General features: G+C 38.7%; 1 protein-coding gene across 1 annotated transcript in view; it reads right to left on the minus strand.

Annotated features, from left to right (window-relative positions):
• LOC129823657 (integrin beta-1-like) overlaps positions 1 to 3,580 on the minus strand; it is a 54,135-nt gene extending 50,555 nt beyond the window's left edge. Inside the window, exon 1 of the mRNA XM_055882538.1 lies at positions 3,179 to 3,580. The gene's annotated coding sequence lies outside the window, so the exon portion shown is untranslated. The remainder of the gene's footprint in view (positions 1 to 3,178) is intronic.
• Positions 3,581 to 6,052: the final 2,472 nt, after the last annotated feature.

Genomic DNA, 6,052 nt, shown 5'->3' on the forward strand with positions numbered 1-6,052 from the left:
CCAGATCTGTGCCTCGACACAATCCTGTCACCGAACTCTACGGACAATTCCTTCGACCTCATGGCTTGGTTTTTGCTCTGACATGGACTGTCAACTGTGGGACCTTATATAGACTGGTGTGTGCATTTCCAAACCATGTCCAATCATTTGAATTTACCAATCAAGTTGTAGAAACATCTCAAGGATGCTCAATGGAAACAGGATGCACTTGAGCTCAATTTTGAGTCTAATTGCAAAGGGTCTGAATACGTATGTAAATAAGGTACTGCATCTCAGTGCTAGAGGCGTCACTACAGACCCTGGTTCGATTCAAGGCTGTATCACAACTGGCCGTGATTGGGAGTCCCATAAGGCGGCGCACAATTGGCCCAGCCTCGTCTGGGTTTGGCCAGGGTAGGCCGTCATTGTAAATAAGAATTTGTTGCAGCTGACTTGCCTAGTTAAATAAAGGTTAAATAATAAAAAATAAAATATTTATAATATATATATATATATATATGTCACGCCCTGACTATAGAGAACCATTGTTTCTCTATGGTGTAGTAGGTCAGGGCGTGACTAGAGGGTATTCTAGTTTATTCTTTATATGTTGTGTTCTATTTTATTTTTTCTATGTTGGTGTTTTGTATGATTCCCAATTAGAGGCAGCTGGTAATCGTTGTCTCTAATTGGGGATCATATTTAAGTAGCTATTTTCCCCACCTGTGTTTGTGGGATATTATTTTGTAATTGTGCATGTGCACCACGTAGTCACGTTCCGTTGTTCGTTTATTTGATTTATTTCTTTTTGGCATACTTTTCACTTTGGAATAAATATGTGGAACTCAATATCCGCTGCGCCTTGGTCCCATTCTTACGACAACCGTGACAATATACACAGTGGGGCAAAAAAGTATTTAGTCAGCCACCAATTGTGCAAGTTCTCCCACTTAAAAAGATGAGAGAGGCCTGTAATTTTCATAATAGGTACACTTCAACTATGACAGACAAAATGAGAAAAGAAAATCCAGAAAATCACATTGTAGGATTTTTTATGAATTTATTTGCAAATTATGGTGGAAAATAAGTATTTGGTCAATAACAAAAGTTTATCTCAATACTTTGTTATATACCCTTTGTTGGCAATGACAGAGGTCAAACATTTTCTGTAAGTCTTCACAAGGTTTTCACACACTGTTGCTGGTATTTTGGCCCATTCCTCCATGCAGATCTCCTCTAGAGCAGTGATGTTTTGGGGCTGTTGCTGGGCAACACAGACTTTCAACTCCCTCCAAAGATTTTCCATGGGGTTGAGATCTGGAGACTGGCTAGGCCACTCCAGGACCTTGAAATGCTTCTTACGAAGCCACTCCTTCGTTGCCCGGGCGGTGTGTTTGGGATCATTGTCATGCTGAAAGACCCAGCCACGTTTCATCTTAAATGCCCTTGCTGATGGAAGGAGGTTTTCACTCAAAATCTCACGATACATGGTCCCTTCATTCTTTCCTTTACACGGATCGGTCGTCCTGGTCCCTTTGCAGAAAAACAGCCCCAAAGCATGACGTTTCCACCCCCATGCTTCACAGTAGGTATGGTGTTCTTTGGATGCAACTCAGCATTCTTTGTCCTCCAAACACGACGAGTTGAGTTTTTACCAAAAAGTTATATTTTGGTTTTATCTGACCATATGACATTCTCCTAATCTTCTTCTGGATCATCCAAATGCTCTCTCGTAAACTTCAGACGGGCCAGGACATGTACTGGCTTAAGCAGGGGGACACGTTTGGCACTGCAGGATTTGAGTCGCTGGCGGCGTAGTGTGTTACTGATGGTAGGCTTTGTTACTTTGGTCCCAGCTCTCTGCAGGTCATTCACTAGGTCCCCCCGTGTGGTTCTGGGATTTTTGCTCACCGTTCTTGTGATCATTTTGACCCCACGCGGTGAGATCTTGCGTGGAGCCCCAGATCGAGGGAGATTATCAGTGGTCTTGTATGTCTTCCATTTCCTAATAATTGCTCCCACAGTTGATTTCTTCAACCTAAGCTGCTTACCTATTGCAGATTCAGTCTTCCCAGCCTGGTGCAGGTCTACAATTTTGTTTCGGGTGTCCTTTGACAGCTCTTTGGTCTTGGCCATAGTGGAGTTTGGAGTGTGACTGTTTGAGGTTGTGGACAGGTGTCTTTTATACTGATAACACGTTCAAACAGGTGCCATTAATACAGGTAACGAGTGGAGGACAGAGGAGCCTCTTAAAGAAAAAGTTACAGGTCTGTGAGAGCCAGAAATCTTGCTTGTTTGTAGGTGACCAAATACTTATTTTCCACCATAATTTGCAAATAAATTAATAAAAAATCCTACAATGTCATTTTCTGGATTTTATTTTTCATTTTGTCTGTCATTATTGAAGTGTACCTATGATGAAAATTACAGGCCTCTCTCATCTTTTTAAGTGGGAGAACTTGCACAATTGGTGGCTGACTAAATACTTTTTTGCCCCACTGTATATCAATGAGTGCTGTGAGACACTCCCATGCAAAAGTCTAGCTCAATGAAACAACCTGCCATTTAAGCATCTGTGCGATTACATTAGAAATCTATGTATACTGTACATAAACTAACACATATTGATTGACATGGTACATTTTAGGCTACCCCAGGGAGACACACTCGAAGTATGGCCACTCCGGAGCCCAATATAGGCTGTAACAATTCTTGATACAATATATCCCCTTCAAAATCACCAAATTACATCATGTAATAGGGCCTAGATTTAAGAGTAGACTAACCTAACTAACTTTCAGCCTCTGAAACATGTCAAAGAAAACTTAATTTATGGTAGGAAGGAAGGAAGGCCTACGCTGTTATAGAAAGTAGCCAACAGACAGTGGAATAAAATGGGGGACAAACAAATACAAAGTATACCAACCAAAATGCGTCAAATTGCCATTAATTGCCTACGGCTGGACAATATAGGAACGTCAATGTAGGCCTATTTAATACGAGAGAATTTACAAAGTTAATCGGTTTCGCGTAGCCCTGTCCGACTGCCGCTATCCCCACCCAAAGTTACCCAGCCCATTCCCCATCCCCTTTGTCGAATCTCTTGGATATTTCAGTAGCGTACATTTTTGACATAGCCTTCATAGACCTACCAGATATGCTGGATAATCATTTTAGAAAATAACGTACATCATCTTACCTTGACTCGTGTTTTCTAATATATATATATATATATATATATATATATATATATATATATATATATGTTTTTATAATATCAGAGCTGCATTTGAGGCAAAGTATTCCGTGCGCTTTTTCTAGATAAAAAAAACCTAACTCGCGGAGGGGTCCCTACTCCATAGACTACTCTTTTCACGGAAGAAAATACCCCAAGTATCAGTGAGGTTGCCAATCCGTAAATAATAATTGCCTCGTACAAAATAGCAAAACGTCGAGGAAAAACGGAATGTAAAAATGATAACTAGGGGCAGGAGTCCAGCTTGCCCGAACAGTTACAATATGTCAAAGGCGAAATATTTTTCCCTTCAGCAGAGTGGACAATGAATTTCGGGCACCTCTTATTATCGAGAACCTCCCACACAGGACATGCCGACTGTACTTGGAGCGCAATGAAGCAAGCTCACAGACAGACCAGTGAACCTTCCTGTGAGTAGGCAAAGTAAAACTACTTAATTATATGAGAAACTGTACTTTGTTCAAAGATGTTGAGGTGTTGTAGGGCACATCCTTTATTAGAAGTTATATTTGCTGTGATATGGATGGTTCAACAATGATTCAATATGAAAAACACATATTATAAACATGTTTGGAAGGTTCTACCTACTGATAAGAGCTGTTGCTAAGTGTCGATTCAACACTCTTTTTGGGGCATATAGTTGTGTTTAAACTACACAAACGGAATGTTGTTTGGTGAAAAAGTATAGTAAACGCCTCCTATGAGACAATGTAGTATAGTGAAACCACGGTTGGCTTGTTTTTGTGATCAGTGAACAAACAGTGACCCTGTTGCAGAGCATTGTTTATTTGTAAGACAGCGTAGTTTAAGTTGTGCTGTCTTACTGTTGAGGAAGCGTTCTCCAGTTTTTTTCCCATCAAATTTGACTTCTTCCAAACTGTGACACTAGTATAATATAACATCAACATTTTTACTCAGTTGGTAGAGCATGGAACTTGCAATGTCAGGATGGTGGGATTGATTCCATAGACCACCCGTACATAAAAAAAGTCACTTTGCATAAAGGCATCTGCTAAATGGCATGTATTATACTCTAAATGAGTTATGATGTATTTCCTCTGTGATGTAAAACACTGATAGCCATATGTGTCAAGACAAAGGGGCTCTGTGTAATATACAGTACCAGTCAAAATGCCAAGAGTGTGCAAAGCTGTCATCAAGGCAAAGGGCGGCGACTTTGAAGAATCTAAAAGTCTAAAATGTTTTTTGCTTTGTTTAACACTTTTTCGGTTACTACATGGTTCCACATGTGTTAATTCATAGTTTTGATGTCTTCACTATTATTCTACACTGTAGAAAATAGTAAAAATAAAGAAAACCCTTGAATGAGTAGGTGTGTCCAAACTTTTGACTGGTACTGTAGGTTAAATGAATTTAAAGGATAGGATAGTTTTCTCTGAATGAGTGTGTGCATAGTCAATGAGAACAATGACAATGAGAACAAAGCTGTAAATGAAAGACATTACGTTAACACAGAACAATAGTCCTTTGTATTCAAATCAATGTATTTGATGATGTTAGGATAATATTATTGTGTAGCCAAATAATTAGTCACAAACAAAACAATATTTTTTTACATTTTCGCCTGAAATGACATACCCAAATCTAACTGCCTATAGCTCAGGCCCTGAAGCAAGGAAATGCATATTCTTGATACCATTTGAAAGGAAAAACTTTTGTGTATGTTTGTGGAAATGTGAAAGGAATGTAGGAGAATATAACACATTAGATCTGGTAAAAGATAATACAAAGGGAAAAAAAACGTTTTTTTGTATATTTCTTTGTACCATCATCTTTGAAATGCAAGAGAATTGCCATAATGTATTATTCCAGCCAAGCTGCAGTTTGGATTTTGGCCACTAGATGGCAGCAGTGTATGTGCAACGTTTTAGACTGATCCAATGAACCATTGCATTTCTGTTAAAATGTTTGTATCAAGACTGCCTAAATGTGCCTAATTTGTTTATTAAAACCTCTCTGGGGCAGGTGGGACGCAAACGTCCCACCGACCAATAGCCAGGGAAAATACAGCGCGCCAAATTCAAATAACATGATATAAAAATCAAACTTTCATTAAATCACACATGTAAGATACCAAATTAAAGCTACACTCGTTGTGAATCCAGTCAACATGTCGTATTTCAAAAAAGCTTTTCGGCGAAAGCATAAGATGCTATTATCTGATAATAGCACAACAGTAAACAAAGAGAGTAGCATAATTCAACACTGCAAGCACGACACAAAACGCAGAAATAAAATATAAATCATGCCTTACCTTTGACAAAATTTTTGTTGGCACTCCAATATGTTCCATAAACATCACAAATGGTCCTTTTGTTCGATTAATTCCGTCGATATATATCCAAAATGTCAATTTATTTGGACAGTTTCATCCAGAAAAACACAGCTTCCAACTTTCGCCAAGTCACTACAAAATATATCAAAAGTTACATGTAAACTTTACCAAAATATTTCAAACTACTTTTGTAATACAACGTTAGGTATTTTTAAACGTTAATAATCGATCAATTTGAGGACGGGATGATCTGTGTTCAATACAAAAAGAAAATAAACTGACGCAACTTTTTTCGTAACGTGCCTCTTCTCAAAAAATTTACTTCATGTGACCCTCATTTACGATAGCCCTACTTCTTCACTACACAAAGGAATAACCTCAACCGATTTCCAAGGACTGGTGACATCCAGTGGAAGCGGTAGGAACTGCAAGCAAGTCCATTAGAAATCTGGTGTCTCTAAGAAACCTAATTGAAAAGACAGTGACATCAAAAAAATACAAATTCTGAATGGTTTGTCCTC

This window comes from Salvelinus fontinalis, chromosome 26 (assembly GCF_029448725.1).
Source record: "Salvelinus fontinalis isolate EN_2023a chromosome 26, ASM2944872v1, whole genome shotgun sequence".
Taxonomy (NCBI): Eukaryota; Metazoa; Chordata; class Actinopteri; order Salmoniformes; family Salmonidae; genus Salvelinus; species Salvelinus fontinalis.